This window comes from Dermacentor variabilis, chromosome 7, assembly GCF_050947875.1.
Source record: "Dermacentor variabilis isolate Ectoservices chromosome 7, ASM5094787v1, whole genome shotgun sequence".
Classification (NCBI taxonomy): Eukaryota; Metazoa; Arthropoda; class Arachnida; order Ixodida; family Ixodidae; genus Dermacentor; species Dermacentor variabilis.
This window is the reverse complement of record NC_134574.1, coordinates 157,569,798-157,593,269: the sequence shown is the minus strand read 5'-3', so window position 1 is coordinate 157,593,269 and position 23,472 is coordinate 157,569,798. Positions and strand designations below refer to the sequence as shown.

General features: G+C 43.9%; 1 pseudogene; it reads left to right on the top strand.

Moving 5' to 3' along the window:
• The window catches only part of LOC142588257 (uncharacterized), a 67,093-nt pseudogene that overhangs the window by 11,055 nt on the left and 32,566 nt on the right, over window positions 1-23,472 (top strand).

Below are 23,472 nucleotides of genomic sequence, written 5' to 3'. Positions count from 1 at the left end.
GACCATTGCAGCGGTCAGACCTGTGATGCAGCAGAGCGTGCTAAGAGTCTCTGGATCTGGACAGGCCGCCATTGGAATCTGAACCTGGCAATGTTTAATGCTAGAACGTTTTCTAGTGAGGAGAGTCTAACAGTGCTATTGGAGGAATTAGCGGGCATTAAATGGGATATAATAGAGCTCAGTGAGGTTGGCAGGACAAATGAAGCATATACAGTGCTAAAAAGCGGGTACATGCTGTGCCACCAGGGCTTAGCGGAGAGACAAGGACTAGGAGTCGGATTCCTGTTTAATAAGGATATAGCTGGTAACATACAGGAATTGTATAGCATTAACGAGCGGGTGGCAGGTCTTGCTGTGAAACTTAATAAGAGGTACAAATTGAAGGTCATACAGGTCTACGCCCCTACATCTAGTCATGATAACCAGGAAGTCGAAAGCTTCTATGAAGACGTGGAATTGGCGATAGGTGAAGTCAAAACGAAATACACTATACTGATGGGCGACTTCAATGCCAGGGTAGGCAAGAAGCAGGCTGGAGAAAAGTCAGTGGGGGAATATGGCAAAGGTTCTAGGAATAGTAGGGGAGAGTTATTAGTAGAGTTTGCAGAACGGAATAATTTGTGGACAATGAATACCTTCTTCCGCAAGCGGGATGACCGAAAGTGGACGTGGAGGAGCCATAATGGCGAGACTAAAAATGAAATAGACCTCATACCTTGTGCTAACCCTGGCATCATACAAGATGTGTACGTGCTCGGCGAGGTGCACTGCAGTGACCATAGGATGGTAAGATCTCGAATTAGCCTAGACTTGAGGAGGGAATGGAAAAAACTGGTATATAAGAAGCCGATCAATGAGTTAGCGGTAAGAGGGAAAATAGAGGAATTTCGGATCAAGCTACAGAAGAGGTATAGGGCTTTAACTCGGGAAGAGAACCTTAGTGTTGAAGCAATGAACGAAAATCTTATGGGCATCATTAAGGAGTGTGCAGTAGAAGTCGGTTGTAACTTCGTAAGACAGGATACCAGTAAGCTATCGCAGGAGACAAAAGATCTAATTTTAATGCCACCCCTTATACATAGCTTTCATTGATTACAAGAAAGTGTTTGATTCAGTCAAAACCTCAGCAGTCATGCAGGCATTATGGAATTGGGGTGTAGACGAGCCATATGTAAAAATACTAAAAGATATCTACAGCGGCTCCACAGCCACCGTAGTCCTCCATAAAGAAAGCAACAAAATCCCAATAAAGAAAGGTGTCAGGCAGGGAGATACAATCTCTCCTATGCTATTCACAGCATGTTTACAGGAGGTATTTAGAGACCTGGATTGGGAAGAATTGGGGATAAGAGTTAATGGAGAATACCTTAGTTACTTGCGATTCGCTCTTGATATTGTCTTGCTTAGTAACTCAGGGGACCAATTGCAATGCATGCTCACTGACCTGGAGAGGCAAAGCAGAATGGTAGGTCTGAAAATTAATCTGCAGAAAACTAAAGTAATTTTTAACAGTCTCGGAAGAGAACAGCAGTTTACAATAGGTAGCGAGGCACTGGAAGTGGTAAGGGAATACATCTACTTAGGGCAGGCAGTGACCGCGAGTCCGGATCATGAGACCAAAATAATCAGAAGGATAAGAATGGGCTGGGGTGCGTTTGGCAGGCATTCTCAGATCATGAACAGCAGGTTGCCATTATCCCTGAAGAGAAAAGTGTATAACTGATGTGTCTTACCAGTACTCGCCTACGGGGCAGAAACCTGGAGGCTTACAAAAAGGGTTCTACTTAAACTGAGGACGACACATCGAGCTATGGAAAGAAGAATGATGGGTGTAACGTTAGGGGATAAGATGAGAGCAGATTGGGGTGAGGGAACAAATGCGAGTTAATGATATCTTACTTGAAATCAAGAAAAATGGGCATGGGCAGGGCATGTAATGAGGAGGGAAGATAACCGATGGTCATTAAGGGTTATGGACTGGATTCCAAGAGAGGGGAAGCGTAGCAGGGGCGGAAGAAAGTTAGGTGGGCGGATGAGATTATGAAGTTTGCAGGGACAGCATGGCCACAATTAGCGCATGACCGGGGTAGTTGCTGTTTATTCAAGCATTTTGCAAATGTGGCTCGCTTTTAAGCACCCCTTCTTATATCTAAAAAAACAGAAATGAACATCCAGTATTCTTTTTTAACTTTCACTAAGCTTATCGTATAGCTCAGTGTTAACATACAGGTTAAAATACAGTATTTACAGGTGAGGTTACAGAAAGCAGTAATAATTGGCAGTAAACACTGCTTGGATGGTGAAAAACATGGGAATCAGGTCATTTTATTTTCGACAATTTTTTTTGGCATAGGAGGCTAAGCAAATGGTGATGTAGCAACACTGTAAAGGCTGAATAAGATGGATGTGGAATGCGTTGATGACTTCTCTTTCTGTTTTTTATTTTGCCTTCCAAAGGAATTTATTGTGTTCCAGATAAAGGAGGCAGCTTTTGCATCTGCAACAGAACATCAGTGGATGTTGTGTGAAGCACTTTTTCCATGCTTTTTCACTACCTGAGCAAGGTAACTTTCTTGGTGCTTCATCACACAATTTATACAATCAACTTCCATTAATTCTACCCTCACGAGACTGACGGGTCGAATTAAGATGCAAAAACCTGCTGAAGCACCGTTGATTCATTTGGCAATATGTGCTTGAGTAACACGCCTCTGAAACGAATGTGCATCAAATTTCTATTTGTCCACAGTATAAAACTAAAGTAGAAATGACTTAACTCCACACCAAAGTAGAAACCTACGCGTACCTCATTTTTTAGAACGGCAGCTGATTTTCTAAAGCCAGCTTCGCTGTATTACAGCCATGATATGTGGTAAAGCATATGAATGCTACAACCACGGTTTTAGTTTCGCAATCGTTTGCACAGCTAGGCAATTTTCGTCTCAATGTCCTTCGAAAACAAAAAGTGTTCGTTAGAATCAGGTAAGTACCACAACCGGACATTGTCAGCTACCGTTACTGCTTGAAAATCTTTCTCGGGTGGGTCAAAAATAGGCATTTCAGAGAGATGGCATTTGTTTAATGCATTCACTGTCCCCTAAGCTCTACTGAGACATGCGCTGCCACTAAAAGGGGTCATTATTGGGGTCTGGTCAAGTTCGCATTATCCGGCGAATGCCAGTTTTAGGATCAAAATGATGAATATTTAATCCCATAGAAATGCATGGGCGTTGGCCAGGTTCGAATTAACTGAAAAAATTAAATTAACCGGAGTCAGATTATTGGAAGTTTACTATACCCTTTTTTCTGTTCTCCAAGATTTAATATGTAGTTTTCTTCTATCAGTGTAGCAATGGTGCTAAATTTAGCATTTGTTTGAATCATTGTTCCAAGGACAAGCTACAAAGTAGGGGCACACTTTGAGACTTGAAACATTTCCACATATAAAGGCAGGGCATGTTAACATCTGTACAATTAACATAAGTTGGCTGTATTGTCTGCATAGCATGTGGTTGCTTTTTGGAATGTGGTCTTTTTGTAAAACAAAGTTGCATTTGTTTCAAATAAATTGCTGAACCATTGCTTGTGTGTTTTCCTGTGCTCTTTGTGCTGATTGCACTTTTGAAAGTGCAGTGAGCAACTGCAGACTGAAATGCACAAGGCTTCACTTTATCATGCCAGGAAGCATTTTGGCTTAACAAAGGAGCCTTAACCCCTTCCATGCACACACTTTTTTTGTATAAACACATCAAATGAAAGACAGTGACCTCTTCTCATGTATTTTAAAGCCTGGCAGTGTTAAAGACAGAGTGAAGTTGTACAAATACAATTTACTGTTAAGTATTGCTGCTAAAACCTCATGCTTGTGTATAGTATATGCATGCAGTGCTGGCTATGCCGTGGTAGAGCCGTGAAACAGCTTTCACCACACTGCTTGCTATAGCATTGCTGTGTTCTGCAACCTGAGGTCAAAACTATAAATCTCTAGAAGTTCAGCAGCACAATTGACAGCTATTTCTGTATGTTCGATGCACTCCTGGCCAGGGACTTTTCGTCCTGTAGGCAAAATAGATGGCTGCCTCGGACGCTGTTTTGGAAAGAGCGCAGCGTACCTCGAAAGCTTGCTCGCAATGCTGCACCAGCAGGTTTTGCCAGCGAGAGTGGAGGGGGGCACAATAATTTGACTTTACATGGTGCGGCACAATACCTTACTGTACCTTTATTACTACCTATTATGAGATATTATGAGGTATATCTTTTAATACCTTGAGAATGGCATATTGTACATCAAAATGAATAAAGAAATACATTAGAATTCAGATATTAAATGAGGTTTCGTAAATGTGTAATCACAAATAAAATAAGATCAATGTTTTTAAGGGTATTGTCTCCCTTAAAAGACTCGGTTTTTGTAGTGACGATACTGGGAAAGTCATAATCACAAGTATCTTTGATATTGTATCAAGTTAGTGTTTTAAACAGTGTGAAGCTTGCTTCCGCATGCAAAATGTTGATTTTGCTGTTATATTCGAATGTCATTTAATATTTTAAAGCTTGTACGGTTGTGAACTACTGAATGATGTTAGGGTGACTTTCATGGCAGTATGTAGCCTACCCACCATCATATGTGTAACATTTTATTTGGTGCATGTTGGTTTTCTTTGGTAGCTGTACTACCGACACAGATTCAGATGTGAACAGTGGATGGATTTGGTGGTTTTTGTACAGCATAGTAAAATAAAAGGGGGGGGGGGCAGGAGGATTTGTGGTAAACTCTGATGTGTCACTAGTGACATTTGTGACACATCAGCGCTTTTCAGTTGGTCATGTGTTACCCCAACTCTGATGTGTCACCAGTGACATTCATGGCACAAACACCTTTTTTGACACGTCAGAGTTCGACACGTAAGTACCAATGCTAATGTGCCACCAGTGACATTTTTGACAAGTCGGAGTGGGGGTGTCATCAGTGACAGTTCTAGCAAATGAGCACTTTCGTGATGCGTCAGAGTTGGTCATGTCACGACCAACTCTGATGCATCACCAGCGTTCGTGGCACAAACACCTTTGCGACATTCCAACCGTCTTTGTCTAGTGCTCTTTATTGCTGCTGCTTCAGTCAGTCAGTCAGTTCCGTGGTAACTTTTACTGATGTTACAGTTTTCAGTCTTATAAATCTGAGGCACTCATCTGTAGACTTATGTGTTGTAATGAGTGAATGAACTCGCTGTTTGTCCAGGCTTGCTGAGAAGAAGGCGGCGATTGGCTACACGTATGAGGACAGCACACCTGCTCCCTCGACGTCGTCCAATCAGAATGATGAGCCAGAAGAGGAAGAAGATAAAGAGGACCTCAGTGACATTGATCTTGGTGCGATTACTAGTTATCTTTTGTGACCTGGCTAGATTAAGGCTTGCATTGGGGCTAGTTAGAGTAGCATTATTTAGATACGGCCCTGCAGAGGTATAATAAACACACAACGAGAACACAAATGAGGAAATGCTAGCATTCATGTTCGTGTTCTACTTGTGTGTCTGTTATACCTCTGCTGGACTGTGTCCCAATAAGGCTAGGTAAAGTTCTGTATAAATTGTCAGCTGCTTACATCACTGTCCAGTACTCTTGTATGTACGTGCGCAGACGATAGTCAGCTTCTTCTGGAAGTAAGTATTATCAAAATTTGAGAACAGATTTTCACTTACTTCAGCCTGTTTATGAAACTTCGTCAATGGATATACACAGTAACAGTAGGAAGAAGTGCAGTGATCCAAACACTCTTCTTGATTGACGTCTCAGCTATTGGCTAATAGCAGCTGCATGTGCGAATCTGCAGTAAATGTGCGGAAAAGATTGAGGAGCAGGCTTCTGTTGAAAGGAGAGCATTTAGGAGAAAAGTGACCTCGTGCTTCACTTGCGCACTCCATGCACCGCGCATGACTGCAAAACATGGCTGAAATGTTTACAGCAGCGTATGCTATCCATGGACTGTCTTTTAACCAAGCCCGAGAGGGGTTCAGGACCCCTTTAAAACAAAAACAGAGGTTTGGTAGGCTGATCAGCTAGTAACACTGTTGGCAGAAGCTGCAGTTATGATGATTCAGCTGCTGCCATGAATATTTTTATTGTTTGTTATTTCATGATGTTAAGCCCATAATTTGATTTCAAGTGTCATGACCTTCTGCAGCTATTGCATTTTGCTGTGCTTTTAGCACAAGGGTGCCGGCTCAGTTCCAAATGTGTCGGCAGCCGTATTTTGACGGGGGGAGGGGGGGGGGTGAACTGTGAAAATGCTTGTTTAGACTTTGATGCACATAATAAAATCGCAGCTGGTTGAATTTATTCAACTGCTACTACAGTGGTTATGCATAACCCAACTGTTATGTGGTATGTAAAATTGGGGCAATTAGCCAATTGTTTATTCTCTTTTCTTTTACCAGATGTGACTGTTGACGTGAACGAACTCACCATTGAGCAGGCACGGGAGATGAACGACCAGTCGCACGCCTATGGCATGGAGTCTACGGATTTCATTTCGTAAGTGACACTGCTGCTTTTTTAGTTGGTAAAATCACATTCGTTGCCTTGATGTGACAGCACTACAGCAAAACCTCATTAATTGGACCCTTATTAATTTGGAAAATCAGATAATTTGAACTCGTCCTCTGGTTCCGGCAGGCGTATGCATTAATGCAATGAAACTCTCGTTAATTTGAACGTATGTGGCCGCACATCGGTTGTTGTACAACTCTCGGCAAGCTCGGCAAGTGCGGAGTGCCGCAAATGTGTAACGCAAAAGAGCAAAAACAGCGTTAGCCTCTACTGAAACGAAGTGGTGGTGTTTGCATTGCCATAGTCATCAGCGTAAATCGTACGTGAATGACAGCAGCACCAGAACGCTTCGTGCCTATTTGTGCCTTTAAAGCCTTTATTCTTGCATCTACTGCTGCGCCTAGCACCTCGTTAGTCACGTGCCTTCATGACTGCATGGTCGCCATGACGTGTTGATAGTGGCTCCGGTTTTGTCCACAACGGCCTGGCCGCACTGTGAAGGAAGTCGTGAAACCTTCGCTGCTGCGAGTGCTAATCAGTCGCGAGATGAGAATTGCAGCTTCCGCACTGCTTTTGTGCAAAATAGAAACAGGATTTGCTGATTAATTCAGTAAATAAAAGTGTGTTGATGTAGTATGCATATGTTTATTGTTTTCTTGATACCCTCGATAATTCGACATATGGTTAATTGGGACATTTTTTTATTTGGTCCGTTGAAATTCGAATTAACAAAGTTTCACTGTAGGCAGTAGTATTATACTGTTTTGTTTGGGCCTCTCAGGAGTGCTTGTCTGGTGAAATACTTGGTTGTTCGAGATTTAGCAGTTTTTGACAGCAATTCGAACATTTGATTTGAAACTCAGTCTTTAACAAGCTTAGGTCAGGGTGCCCTTGTTGTGTACACTTAGGTAGCTTAGGTAGCTGGTATTATAGCTGAGTCCAAGGCGAACTAGAGCAGTTACACAGTTCAGGAGATGTGTAAGGGCAGGTAACTGGTGGTCGGTTCGATTAACAAAATAGGTGCCAAGGGAAGGGCAGTAGAGAATGGCTGAAGGAGTAACCGGTAAGTGGATAAGGGGAATTGCGGGAATGAGTGGAGTCTACTGACACTGAACTGGGGATTGACTGGTGATTGCTGGAGAGGGCTTTCAACCCACCGTGGACTTCATGTGGCTGATGATGATAGTCTCTGGTTATTTGACTTTTTTTTTTGTTAGAGTACTGCTAGCTGCTCTGTGGAGGTCCTCAGCTCAATGTGTTCTCTTGGTCAGCCAATGAAGTGTTCTGAAAATGCTGCTCCGGAGGTGGTACTCCGAAGCTTCTGTAGTTTTCTGTTGTCCATGTTAGCTGGAGTTTGTGTTTTATTGCAAGTGTCTTGTTGTCGGTGTTTTTGTGAAGGTGCCTTCACCTGGACAAGGAGGAGCAGGAAAGACTGAAGCAAGCTAGGGAGCTTGAAGAAGAGAAAGCCATGTACTCGGTGAGGCACCGTGGGAGTTTTCATAGGACAAATTGTGCTCCTGAGGGTGTTAGGCAGTTCGGCCTAGCGGTGCGACTGCTCTGTTTTCTAGCTTGAGTTCTTGGAAAGGCTGAAAGCAGCTAATTTAAAAAAAAAGATTAGATTGGTCCTGTTGAGCGTGCAGCAAGTGCCCATTAACTCGAAGCTGTAAAAACCTGGAAAAAAAATATTCAGGTTGAGTGGTGTTTCGAGATAAGCAAAATCGCGAAAATTGAATCCTGGTGGTTGCACATAGACCACATGAAGCCTTTTCAAAATGGCACCAGCAATGTTCTCTGTCACTTTCATGTGTGTCGGCACTGGACACATCGGCCTTTATGCCCAACGGTGCTACTGGCACTTCGCCAAAACGGCATGCTAGGCACAGCGTTAAGATGATTGATCCTAATGCAATATTTGAAGCCAGTCATCCAAGCATAACTGCTCCAGAGAGCCAAACGGCGATGCTGCTACTTTCTGCAGTGTAATGAATTATGGACAAATTCACTTCAATAACTGAAACTCAGCCGTGGAAGAGCGCAATTGTCACACCTTCAGCAGATGCCCACAAGTGATGCGGTATTTAGGTCTCGCCCTCGTGCCAGCCAGCCCGATAAGCATGATAAGCGAGCATTCTCATCAAGCAGCAATCTCATGCTGGCTGGCTTTTGGCTGCCACACGTTGGCTTTTCCTTCTTATGGCTAGAACACAAACATTTGAATCGCCAAAGAATGGAATGGGGCACCACATTTCATAGCGGTGTCCTGTTTTGTTGCATTGTCATCTGTGTGTTTGTGCTGTAGGCACAAGAAAGCAGTACCAACAAGACTAATAGAGTCTAACCATATTATAACGAAGTCACTTCTGACACAATACTTTCTTATATCAGATATTTGTTATAAGCACTCATTACGTGCTGATATCAACAAGAAACATGTTGGATTTTCTTTGTTATATCCAGTTATTTACTATATCTGTGTTTGTTACCTTGTGATTGGACTGTAGTGCTTCACTCTCATCATCGTTACGTGGCAGTTGTAGGTGTAACCTGTTGGGACATGCTGCTATTGAATTTAACTCTTAGTCACAATGGTTGAAGGGTCGGAAGTCGCGCCGGTTGAGGCGGGCTCTGCGGGAGAAGAAACTCAAGAATCGTAAGGTCACCAGCCCACCAAGGTCGGTTTGGAATTTTTTTTGCCGTCTTTCTCTCAAGGTTTCGTTTTTTTTTTTTTTCCCTGTGCATGTGCAGCACAAAAAGAAATTCCCTCGTAAAATTGTCGACGCACACGGATGCATGCGCATTAATTGTTGGCACGTGTCTCCTTCATTTCTTGCAGCTATGCAGCCAGAGCCAGCCCAACGTACAAGCCATTCAGGTAGGGACTTTCACTACCGACAGAGAAATGTGATTATGAGGGATAAAACTGAATGGCACATTTGTAGCCAGCTAATTGATTGGGTCCTCTAGTTGTCCTTGAATACCTCCCATTCTAACCACCCAAAAATCTTGTATATTTTTCAAGTTATATATGCAGAAATGCAAATTACTGCTAATCAGATAGGCAAATAGGTGTTAATATCATGTTGAACAGTGGTAACTCTGAAGTGTTAGACTCCATAACTGCTCAAAACTTTCTAAAGAGTTTGCGCTACCTTTACCAAAGAGCTTAAATGCACGTTTTATACAAGCACTAGCTAATGTGGGGTGTTTGGAGAATCGCATATCTGTCTTGCACATCGTACTGTCAGGTGCTCTTGCACCATCTACTGTGGGGCTGTTGAAATGCTGGTATTTAGAAAAACTACCCAATTACCAGCCCAAAGGGCTTACTCTCACTGGGGTAATAGGACGAACAAAATCTACATCTCCAATGGTTGATTCAGTGTAAGGTTCCACTGTCCAGCTAATTGCTGTGAGATTGATTCCGGTGTTCGCTGCCAGCCAATCAGATGGGCGCTGAAGCTGTGCCTGAATACACTGCATTCATGCCAATATGTTACACACACACACACACACAGTTGTGCTGTGTAAACTCAACTCGCTCATCTCGCTGACAAGGGTGGGCAGAAAGTGTGCCCGCAAACAACGGCAGTGCTCGCGTGACGCAGAACTTTAGGCGAGTGGTATTGCTCACTTGTCTACGTGACAGCACAAACAAGTGTGTACTAAGCCTGAAGGGCACCTAAACAACCTCCGACATTTTTAACGCACTTTAAATAAACACGCATAGTGTACAAGATGCTGTGACGATCATGTGCATGAATTCATCAAGGTAAAAGCTGTGGATTGGCCAACCGATGAGGAACGAGAGCCATGGGGTGGAGAGCTGGCTGTGTTTTCTGAGAACAGAGATGGGTGCTCGTCCATTGTGTGCCATTGTTCATTCCTTGAAGCTTCTAGTCAGTCGACGTCACACGGAGGACGATCAGGGGTGGACAGAGGTGGAGCAAATCTTTTGGTCTCATGTGTTGCTCTGCTGACACGAGATGTAGTTTTTGCTGTATGGCACATACTTGGTAAGACTGAGCATATAGAAGTATATATGGCAAAGAGGAGAAAGTGCCCATGATAAAGGTAGTGAAAATGATAAACTGCCGTGGCCACAGTGTTGTTCATTGAGCCCCAGTAACTTTCCTATTATGGCATCGTTTAGGAAAATTCTCATGGCTGTATGTTTGATTTACTACGCTGGTATATCGAAGAAAAGATGATGAAAAGGACAGAGGAACGTGTGCACAATTTACTGAGTGATGTAACAACTAGCTCTCAGTTGAAGCCTTATTGGCTCTATGTTCATTGTAGACGTGCACAGCTGTCACCATATAACAAAATTTCGAGCTGAGAATGATTTAGCAGCCCTTTAAAGGGCCCCTCACCAGGTCTGGCCGTTTTGAGCTGACAAGCGCAGAGCATACAATGCGTGACAATAATCGTGGCTGCAAAGTAGTACATTGCTACGCCCTGCAGAAAGGTCTGAAATTTCAAACGAAATGCTGTTTTCCCTTCTCCTCACGGCCACCATGCTCCAAGCCGGAGGATGACGTACATGCGCTAGTGCGCCTATGTACACGTTTTTACTGTGACGTTGCTTGAGGTAACACGTAACTTTGAGAACTATTCAAGCCAACATCTGTTATTTGTGTAATATGTTGCTAGAGTCGACAAATTAAAGATTAGAGAAATAATAAAACACCCAAACCGAATGTCTGCATGTTTTTTTTTTTTTTTTTTTTTACTTGACACCGCAGCAAGAAAGATGTACTTCCGTTCCATCTGCTTGATCCCACGTCGTGCAGTCGCGCATGCAGACACTGAAACTATGTCATTTTCTACCGGGTTCCAGCGCGAGATCATGCTCTGTGATCCGCTTGTATCCGCCTCGGTGTTCGTGTCGCACTGACTTATACCGCTAGTCAGGTGTGCTTGGGTGCTGTGCGAAACAAGACAATCACAACAGCTCGTGCGTGATGCCGTCAGTGGAAAAGCGCCACGCCGTAAAAAAGCGAGAGAGAAATAAAATGAAGTCGGGGCTCGTGATGTATGTGTCAGGCAATCCTCGAGGTTCGGTGTGGGAGAATGCGGGGAAGGAATTTCACTTGCTGAGGCTAGACGGGGCAAGTGGAGAGAGTGTTTCACTTGGCAGTGGAGCACACCACCTGAAATCATGGGTTCATGGCTCTGAAATAATTCTATCTCGGCTATTAATGAGCCGATTTGAAAAATTTTTGCGGCAGAACCCACCCTATAACCAAAATTTGCTATGGGCTCTGGTGAGGAGCCTTTTAAGGGCTCTGTCAAAGTGTTCTCAGTGACATTCACATTTGCGAATATAGTCAAGTGAAGGTTTCGTTGCAAGTGGTCTTGAAGGCTTCTGCATACTTTCCACTTTACTGAGTCACTTCGAATTGCCAAGAATATTTTTCTTTTCTTTTGGTCTCCTCAGAGCCTAGTCAAGTTCCCGGTCACGATCTAGATCTCCCCAGAACATGGGTGAGATCACCTTCATCACAAGCTTTGGTGATGAAGGGTCCGACGACGATGATGGCGCCGCCAAGAAAGGCCATGCGAAAGCTGGCGGACCTTCAACAGCTGGTGCCGGCGGTGGAGCTTCGTCGTCGGGAAGCAGGGCTGCCGCAGCGTCCTCCAGGGGTGACGGCGGTCGTGGAAGTGGTGGCTTCTCCAGGCGAAGGTCACGAGACCATTTGAGGTTAGGAAGGTCCGTTTGGGCTTGACTTGTTCGGTTGCTAAGGGGTTTACGGAGTGGAGCATCATGTGGGGCTGTACTTTGTTTTGTACTAAGCAGGCAATGTTGTGGAAGCCACACAAGTACAGTAATACCTCGTTAACTCGAACTCGCACATCTAGAAAAATTGGCTAAGTTGAAATTTTCCGCGGCACCGAACCATTTCCCATACGTGCCATGTATTTATTGTCCTTTATCTCGGAAGTATTTTTGGGCCAAATTGCGGATATCTCGAAATCTTGTCTGAGAGTGGAAAAACTTTGCCGCCAGAACGTTAACACGCTTCGCATGAGGCTGCCGCGCCTGCCACAAAGCGGACATTTCCCCCGAATGCCAAGTTGAACCTAGTGGCATAGCAACTTTGTCAAGCAACCATGTGGCATGTCATGTGATGGGATTGACGTGCGTAGTGGCAGCACGCATTTGACACACGTTTGACACTGTTCGTTTTGTTTGCTTTATGGAACGCATGTGATTTGCCGTCAGAGGTTTGATTTCCGTTTTAATTATATTCTAAGCAACGCATGCGGCATGGACTTACTGAAGCCGAAATCGCTGGGACGGCTACAGGTGAAGGGGTTGACAACGATGGAAGGACATAGAGAGGTGCCTACATCAGCTAAAACAAGAAACATGCTTCGCTTGCTGTGAAATAAAGTTGAGTGCAGCGGCGGTAACGATCGGCTCATGCGATGTTTGAATCAGCTCGAGGATGCCTTTCTATGTCCAAGTGCTACCACAAAGCAGACCAGCCTTACACAGTTTTCCTGCGCTGAATAAAATGGCAGTGCCGCAAAATGGAGCTGGTTGATATCTCTGGTATGTTTTTCTTTCTTTGAAACCTTTACGAAGAGGCAGTTTAGAAGCTCTTGTTGAAAAGCTGGTCAGTAGTTGGGAATTTTTTAGAAAGAACTCGAATTTTTGCTGCAAAATTTTTTCCGGTTTTTACTACTTCAAGTTAACGAGGTATTACTGTAGCGTGGTCATAAATGTTTTGCTCCGTGTGTTTTGCAGTGCTGTTATTTTCACTTTTCTGTGTGTCCCACGATTTCTGCTGAATAACCACTTCATATACTACTCGTATTACACCTGGAACTAGCTGATGTAAGGGTTACACCAAATCACTTATTATTGTGCTTCTTTGTGCCACTAGTATGCCATGTGTGGTGCTTTTGGCCGTTAGCGCAAGTGTGTGGAGGCTGGTGGTCGCAGAAACATGTCAGTCCTCCTGCTCTATGGTAAATAGGTTCAGATCTGTGACCCCTTCCATGTAATAATTATGCCATATCTTGTGACGCAAAGGGATGAGTGTTAATTTGAATTGCTGTAAAATTCCGAGCAAGCGTCCCCCCTCAAGCAAGTCGTGGTTACTGGCAAAGTGTGTGGGAGGGAGGAGGGTTCAATCCTGGAACGGCACCAAAATTCAAGATGGCGACAACAAAATTTACCCCTCTCTTCCAAAAAAAAAAATGGTGTGGGCATGGATTTAAAATTTTATTGAACAGGAACGTTATTAAGCGAAATATTTGTTATTGCTGTTCATCACTCAAAACAAGTCGAGCTCAGCTGCAGTGCATGGCTTCCGACGGCGGACAGTGAACCGCGGATTGGCCATGCTTGCATTGCAGCTGGCATCTCCGCAGGTATCGGCATGTTTTCTTCTTCGTGTGAATTTATTGCAAGAAAAGGGTGAAGCTGCAACAATGGTAGCAAAACATTGCTGCTTGGGAGCATTGGCGGTTCATTCTGAAGCGCCTTCTGCTACAAATTTGAAGCGAGCCAGACGAATCTTAGTGATGATATCGGTGGAAAGCGATCAGCGGTGGTGAGCGTAGCCGCAACCACTCCTCTGTCGCTGAGTGCCCACGTCACTGTGCTGCTGGAAGATCCTCTGTACTGTGTGACAGGCAGATCTCGCCTGGTCCGCGAACTCCAAAAGGCGCGTGGCGAGTTGCTGTGTTGCTAACAGGGATGCACCTTAAACAAAGAGACAAGCCACAGACACTTTCTTTCATGAGCTGGATTTGGCAGGCCAGTGTTGTCCAGATGAGGTGCGAAAAGCCTCCCCCCCCTCCCCACTCCCCCCGTCTCCTGAGTGGGGAGAGGGGGAGGCTTTCCCAGAACGGTGTGGAAACTTGAAATTAGCAGTGAAGTTGGGGGGGGCGGGCAGGGGGGCAGTTGCACGGGTGGGGGCGCTTGCTCGGGATTTTATGGTATAGGACGCATACAGTCCAACCCACCTTTGCACATATTCATGTGCTAATAAAAATCCCATTGTTATAACTGATAATTGTTATAACAAGGTTGCACAAAAACAGAGGGGACAAACATTCAAACCAATCGTCACAAATCTTAGTGACGATATCGGTGGAAAGCGATCAGCGGTGGTGAGCGTAGCCACAACCACTCCTCTGTCGCTGAGTGCCCACGTCACTGTGCTGCTGGAAGATCCTCTGTACTGTGTGACAGGCAGATCTCGCCTGGTCCATGAACTCCAAAAGGCGCGTGGTGAGTTGCTGTGTTGCTAACAGGGACGCACCTTAAACAAAGAGACTTGATTCCACTTGACATGTGGAAATTAGTGTAGTCCAGGTTGCTATAGACTGAGAAAGAATTAAAGACCACTACAGACTTTGATATAGTGAAGTTGGCAAACTGGCAATCTGATTCGTTATGCAGTTGACTTCCGTTAATTTGACCCAAACGGAACCGACAATATTGGTTGAATTGTCCAGCAGGTGGAATTAAACACGATGCATTAAAAATGTCAAAACACACCACTTATTCATTTGGCAGCATTTGCCAGAATCTAACATGTGCCCGACTCAAATGCACACCCACATTCTACGTGTCTAAAGCAACCCACCGTGGTTGCTCAGTGGCTATGGTGTTGGGCTGCTGAGCACGAGGTCGCGGGATCAAATCCCGGTCACGGCGGCCGCATTTCGATGGGGGCGAAATGCGAAGACACCTGTGTACTTAGATTTAGGTGCACGTTAAGGAACCCCAGGTGGTCGAAATTTGCGGAGCCCTCCACTACAGCGAGCCTCATAATCAGAAAGTGGTTTTGGCACGTAAAACCCCACAATTTTTTTTTACGTGTCTAAAGCAGAAAACTAACGTAGAAGTTACATTGAAGCTCCTGAACAAAGTAGAAATCTAATGTGCACCCAATTTTTTAGCAAGAAAAATAGGTACTATTGCACAATAGCAGCCAGTTTTCTAAAGCGAGCTTCATCGCAGTACATTTGTATTACATGTAAGCACTGCAATGGCGGTTTTGGTTTCGTATCCGATTGCACCGAGCAGGCAATTTTAAACCCAAATTGCCAGAAAAAGAAGGCAAGCATTAGAATTGTGTAAAATGAGACATTGTGAGCTACGGTTCTTACTTGGAAATTTCCTAGGGTAGGCATTCTTGACTGAGATGGCGTATGCTAAATGCATTCTCTGTGCCCTAAGCTCCACCAAGACGGTCACTGCCACCGAAGAGGTCGCTATTTGAGTCACCATAGGGTTCAGGCGCTTGCGTGCCGACTCAAGTTCGGATTATCCACCAAAGGCCAATTTTAGGATCTGAATACAGTGGACTCTCTTTAAACGAAACCTCAAGGGACCAGGGAAATTGGAACTCCTGTTTATCAGGAGTTCCATTTACTGAGAGACAGAGCTGAATATAATTGCCAGAATACAAAACCAACCAACCTTGAGGATGGTGCTCTATTTAAGGGACAATTACGTTTAAGCAATTTCCGTTTATCGAGATTTCACTGTAACTAAAGTTTGGCCCATAGAAATGCATGCATGGGCACCAGCTGGGACCTTTGGTCAGGATTGGAACCGAAAAATCTAACTTACCGGAGTCAAATTAATGGGAGTCTATGGTATTGAAATTTCATTCTATTGAAGTTTCACCTTTTATGCAAGTAAGTGCAGTCGCCAATGGGTTTTTCTTACATGGAAGGAGCTGCAACGTCTTCCAAATTATCTGGAAATTGGAAAAATCAAATTTGAAGAGAAAGGAATTCATCTTAGTAAAATTGAGAGTCAGTGACGAAAGATGCAGTTTCATGCTGTGTCAACAGTATCTTCTCATTGGGGCTATGAAGCGAAGCCAGCCACGCTATTGGATCCACTATGCTCCAACGGCTGAAAGTGTTGCACGTAGTGGGACGACGGGATGACTATATTGTGAAGAGCCAACACTATCGTGAACCTGCGAATATTCGATTCGCGAATCCAATTATTAGAACGTCCATTATTTGATTCGAAATTGAATATTGGAGTATTTGCACACCCCTAAAATCTTCGAGTTCACAGGTTGGCAGATGTGTGAACGATGCTGACTTTTGTTGCAGGTCTAGGGATCGTCATGCTGGCCCATCTCATGGTTCGAGCCGAGGGCGTCTGTCGTCCAGAAGGCGTTCCTCAAGTTCCAGGTACGTGTGGAGTTTATAGAGCGACGGTCATCAAGTTTTGAACTCCAAGTTCAGAAGCATTAAGGGGAGACACTACTCGAGAAAGCATTTTCTTTAATACTTGTTTGAGTTTTAATGAAAGTGGTCACCCTCGTAGAGCTTTTCCTGGTCTGTTAGAATGTGCTAATGATTTTCATGCCGGTTTATGGTTTTTCTTTTGCACATGAAGTACTGTAGACGCTCATTAATTCGACCCTGGTTAACTACATATTTTGGTTAATGGGTGATGGGGGGGCAGGGCACGCCATCATGTGCACTCCCTCCCTCCTTTCTCCTTCTTGAAATGTCTGTGCAACTGTATCCACGGTTATTCAGAAAATGCATATGGAAATGATAAATTTTTCTTATAACCTTATTTGTTTTGCTCATAGATGAAATAAGTGGAACTTTTATTTGTACGCCTTGCAAACGTTTTCTAGTTTTAAAGCAGTTGCTTGTCTTGGAAACTATGTGCGCGCCTGTCCACTTTTGCAGATGCACTTTTAGCGTTATATGTGTGTGTCGTGTCAACAGTAGCAGAATCGAATCGAATATCGAATAGTTTTCGAGTGATGAATAGCTGTTATCAAAATTCATATAAAACGAGGTTAACATCCCAGTGTTCGTAAGGTTAGCACCTTCTGTCACTATGTAGTATGTTATGAAGCATATTTTATTAACACTTTCCTCTCCTCGGGAAATTAGGCAGTTCTTGGGTAGTCTAGTAAATGATATCTTTTTTTTTACTGCTACAGCAAATGCTTGATATTAAGATGTATGGTATCAATTTGTAGAAGGAAGGAATGTGCTTTCTAATGGTATTACTTTCGAGCGAACATTTATTAACAATTCAAAAATTTATTTAATAAAAGTCTATGTTATGGAAACGAGAAAACTCCATAGAAACATAGATGCTGCTTTGCACCAAGAGAACATTAAAAAAATTTGAAATATACTTTTTAAACAAGAAAAGCTGTATACAACTTTCCTGTAAATGTAAGCTTTCTATCTGTAGAAGTTCTTGACATATAAAGGAAAATGTTAGGCCCAGTGGCTGTCGCGCTCGTGTGGCGCCTTTCATGAACCACCACACGGCGCTGCAGAGCGAAATAATTTTGCAATGCCAAGGTCCTCTGCTGGCCGCTTTCTTGCGCACAATTTACTCTTTGCTCCGCCACTGGCAAGTGGTTTTGCTCAAACGACGTTGGCACTCTGCAGATAAGAACAGTGACCTTTAGAACATGCCGGATATCTTTAGATCTGAGTGTGGCAGCGACGAAACGCCTCAGAGTAGAAAAACGAAACCTGTCCGCGGATACCTGTTGACGTTCTCGTAGCTATTCGACACACTTTCGCCGTCTGTGCTGAAGTCCAATGATTCAAAATCATCTTCCAAATGTGTGCCGCCACCACAATCAAGAAATTATGACGCAGACTCATCGGAATCCATCGAAATTCACTGTTTCCAAAGCGCATCTGCGCTTGACGTCAACACCGTGTTGAAAGCTACGAGCGCTTGTCACGGCCGACCAAAAGTCGCATTAAAAATCCCCCCACAGTGAAATAAAATTACACGAAAGTGAAACTGGAAAAATAGTCCCTCTTTTATGTGCTGGATCATGCTAGCTATACCAAAGTGCCCCGATCGAGACGCAATTTGAAGTTCGAACCATCAATAATGGCCTATCGATTGGTATAGGTGAGGTCAGGAAAGTTAAAAACAGAAATGGAGCATTAAAAGCGAAGAAGTAGTTTCTTCAATGCGCAGGGCTCTTGAAGAGTGCGAATGATCGCTGTACAGCCTATAAAGTATGACTACGTAAGTGACGTAGCCAGCTACACTACACGAGTTGCCATGTGTTATGTCTATACTATGCCCACGGCAGTGAAAATCTACTGCATTTCTGCTCCTACTTTATCTTAATTAGGGCGCAGTTGACGTTGTGAAATATTTCAAAAGAATTCAAAAGATATTTGAATTTATGAATAGTGACTTGGATTTGAAGACGGAATGAAATTTGACAATAGTCTATTCATTATTCGAAGTTTTGAATATTTGCACACCCCTGCTTTTGAGATCAATGAAGTAAAATGAGCTGTACTGAGTTTGTTGCTGTTTATCTGGTATCCTCATTATTTCTTTGTAGGTCGTCGTCTGGCGGCAGGATTCGCCGCAGAAGCCGTAGCCGAGGCCGCGCATCGTACCGTTCCAGGCGAGGTTCCAGGCGGCGATCCCGGTCACTGCGACTGAGCTCGCCACGTCATCGGGGCCGCTGGACTTCATCACGCAGTCGTTCAAGGTTTGAGAATTTGCCATACTTCTTCTGATAGGATGTACTGATTTGATTGTTGCCCTTGAGAAGTGTACAAATAGGTCTACCGAATTAAAACAGTAGACTCCTGTTAATTCGACTCCAGCTAGTATGATTTTTTCAGTTTGTTTGATCATCACCAAGGTTCCAGGCCGGTGTCGGTACATTTCATTGTGGGCCAAAAGCTTCATTATTTCGATCATGAAATTTGCCTTCGCCAGAAAACTTAAACTTGACTGGTCAGCAAGCATGCACAGTGGTGGCCGCAGTCGTTGCAGCATCCGTCTCGTTGGCGTTCAGAGAACAGTGTGTCAAAGACACATTGTCTTCTGTCGAAAATGCCAATTCTCACAAGCCAAGGGCGCTGTCACAGCATTGGCAGCAGCCTACCATCAGACCCAGCATCATTACCGTTGTCATCACAATATGGTGGCAGAACAAGGTCTCATGCACGAAAGTGACGACGACGGTGCGCCGCCTTCTGGCGTTCACTACAAAGGCTCATTCTAAGGATAGCTATTTTACGTGCTAGGCCAGTGACAGCAGTGTCGCATCTTGTGCTTTGGACACTCTGAAGACTTGAATGTGTCCCAGGAGACCTGAATGTGTCACCAACTTGCGAAGTGGTTAACCTGGGCGTTGACCACCATGCTGTTTACGATTGTTGTGGAGCAGTTTGAGAAAAACGGACTATCAAGCGAATGGACCAAAAGGAGAGCAACATGTCGTTATCAGTACACAGCAATAAAATGCTGAGATTGGCAATGATATATATGTAGTGTAGATTTCTGTTCTGTAAAGTTACTACTGCAGTATTCATGTAATTTCCGATTGCCAGAATCGGAGACTTACTATTTTTTTTTTACGTTATAAAGTTGTGGGCGTGGAAGATTTATGTGCGCATTGTTTTCTGCTATGAACACATAAAAACTGGATGCGTGTTAAATTTAGGAGCCCTTGGAAATGGGTGAATACTGCCAGACATTGTTGCAGTGTGTTTGGATGTTCTTTTCTTTTTCTGTCTTTAATAGTTCGACTTGCTGGATAATTCGGTAAATCCCACTGGCTTCATCAAGGTCAAATTAATAAAAGCCAGCTGTACTAATCTGTGCAACTGACACACTCCAGGGATGAAAATCTAGAAAAACAAAAAAAGAAAAAGAAGAAAGGGGAAAAAAAAAAAAGATCTCGAGAAGGAACTAAGCACTGTGTAATCAGCAGAGACCAGAACTTCAGGCAAAATGCCTTTTTTCTTGCATCCTTATTGTGCCGATTCAATACATTAGCGTGAACTATCAACCTGGAAACATTTGAGTGGCACCTTTATCGTGCCTCTAAATGCCCATTGATGTTGGTGCCTATACAATGAAACGTCGTTAAACCGTAGTTGGCTGGTGCTCAGAAAAAGTATGTACTAAGCGGTAGTACCGCTTAACTGAAATAGTGTGGCATCGCCCGCTTATCTGTTGGAAACGGAACTACGAGAGAGTGTGATGAAAGGGCAGAAAACGTGCAGTATTTATTCACTTTGCACGACAAAAGCATGCTATTTTCGTTTGATGCCGCGGCGGGCTAGCAGCGACGACAGCAGCCTCAAACTCGCCCGAGCTATGAGCGAGCTTTTCCACCAGCCCCCTCTTCTCGGCAAACACCCATACGAGGCTGGCATAAAATGCAGCATCTGCTTGTGTCAGGCTTAAATAGCTCAGGCCGTTGCTTTCCATGTCGTCCTCATCACTGTCGTTAGGTGACACTTCGGCAGCGACAGAGGCAACGATGGCGAAAAGTCAAACCTCGAAAAGTCTAACCTTGTAGCTGACGTATTTTGACGGTCGCAGCAGCATTGCCGACCGACTTATCCTTCGCATTTCGATTTCCACACACCATAGTCAATGGTAGATCCCTCTCGCGTGCCAGCACCGACTTCTGCGTGCCACGTTTGACAGCACGATGTCCAATTTTTCTTCTATGGTGAGCACCCAGTTTTTGTCCTAGCTTGCATGACACCACAACTTGGGCCACAACGCTTCGAATCTGGCATGGCGTCGAAATTATGCTGATGTTGATGTAGCTTCACCCTTCCAAGTGCCCTCTGCGTTTGCGCTTGGAGGTTGTTCTGATCTCCAAGGCTCGTTGTTCTGCCAGGCCGCCGTACCACCATGATTTCTTGACAAAAAGTGGAAGCACTGCATCTTAACCGATACGTACGCAGTAAGCTGGTACATTTTATGTGGGTACAAAACGCATTATGTTCAATGGCTGCTGAGTTGGGATTTGACTTCACTGCAACTACTGTTTAAGCGGGTACAGTTTAACAAGGTTTTACTGTATTGGGTTGTCAGGGCCTCAAAATGTCTTTTTCGATCTTTTACCCTAGTCTTATCCTGTTTATGCAGTAGAACCTTGTTGATATGATCCCATTACCTACAATTTTCTGGCACCAACATTCTCTAATGAAGCACAAAAAAAAACCCAATACAGTTACTCTTCTTTTTTACCGGTTCAAATGTTCTCGGAAAACAGGATTTTTTGGCACTGAAGTTTGGTACATTGCCAAAATGTGACTGTATAATACGTTTTCCGGTCACTAGACCCCATGTAAGCAAGAAAAGGCACAAGGCGTGTGCGACGACAACCGTAGCCGCTCGCCATACTTGCCCTGTCATTTCATGTGAAAACGTCGGCACACGCTTGGCTTTTCATTCCGCTACCATCAAATCTCCTCCCTGGTTGTTGCACACCAAATTCGGAGCTATCGCCACTGGCCCTGTTGCAGTAAGCATGTTCACCTATATGTTTAAATATGCTTATTCTCGATACTCTAAGGGCTCAAACTGCTCTACACAATGATACGCTTCAAGGTGACCTAGCATACTTGTCTGCTCACTTCACATATTTAGCCGACGTAATCGAAAAAGCTGACTGCTTGGGTGCAGCTCTGACCTGGAATGGGGAGCAAATTTTTGGGCGTTCAGGAAACGTTCGCTATAATATACATTTACCTGCTGCTGAGGGTTTGTTCGAAACTTCAACCTGTCTCGGTCAAAATTTCTTGGCTTTCACTACAAATATGTCGAAGGTTCTGACCGGAAGAGGGCAGTGGACCATTGAATGTTTCGAAGTACAAGTATGTGCGGCTAACTTTGTAGATGTTGAGAGTGCTCCTTTTCTGCTTTTCTCCAGACACAATGTGAACCCAGAAATTTTTTAGATGACGCTTCTTTGTCACTGCTTTCACAACTTTTCTCATGGTGTGTAGTCACACTGGATTTACTTCAGATAAATATTGTAACCCACACAACTTGCCTCATCCCATTTTATCGAGAAAATAAATTGAATGTCACAAAACCAGTGTTTAGTGGGCTGTGTTTCTTAGAAAATCATAATTTATACTTAGATGCAAAGTTGAAGTTCATATTAATTAGGCCTAAACTAAGCTTTTTGCACCTATATATGCCTTTAATGACAGCTTCAGTGACTGTTATAGGCACCTAAACATAACTTCTTTAGTGCGTGAACATCGGGTCTCTAATAATGAGAAATGGAATGTAAATTTACGGCCGAACTTTGGCAGTAAGACAGGGGCGTAGATGAGAGAGAAAACAGAGGTAGTCGATGGTGCAGTTGAGATTAAGACAGACCATTGGAGTTGGGCAGGCCGTGTAGTACGCGAGGCAGGCAACTGGTTGCAGAATGGAGTTGGAAGAGTTAGGAATGAGTGCCAAGCAAAAGGAAGCGTGACCAGGATTGGCAAAGAACTACACTAAACCTTCATTGTAACAAAGTAACCTGTACACAAAATTTACTTCATTATAAGGAGTACTTTGTTAAAAGCAGATGTGGTGAAGGAGAGTCATAGAAACGCAAAAACATGGAAGACTACAAGTAAAGCGATATTTTGAATAATTGATTTCCTTAAAACGTGGGTTTACTACAGTTAGTGTAACAAAATGGGCAAGTTTACAGGTATAGACCGTTTCATCGGGCGAGGAGGATAGGGCGCGCGGAGAGTTTTCCTCCTCTCTGGCTTGGGCGATCCGGCGCGGCGCTACTTGAAAGTATTGCTGTCGCGTGCTGCGGAACGATTTCGAGATGTTTTAGACCTCACTTTGTGAACTTTACGCCATGTTCGTTCATATAAGGTCGTCAGTGAAGCCTTTCGGTGCATCGGTAACTATACTGTAGGCAGAAATATGTCTTGGGGGCGCAAAAATGTGATGCGCATAATCACCCGCGATGTACGCGCATTATCAGTCGCGGTGCGTGTTTACTATTTTGCTTATATTGATTTTAATTCAACAAAGAAAGCCGGCGTCTCTGCATTACCAGCATTAAATGGTAAATCAGCTCACTGATCGATTGGTGTAGGGAGTAAAACATAAAACATAAGGGTGCATGCTCGTGCACGGCCAAC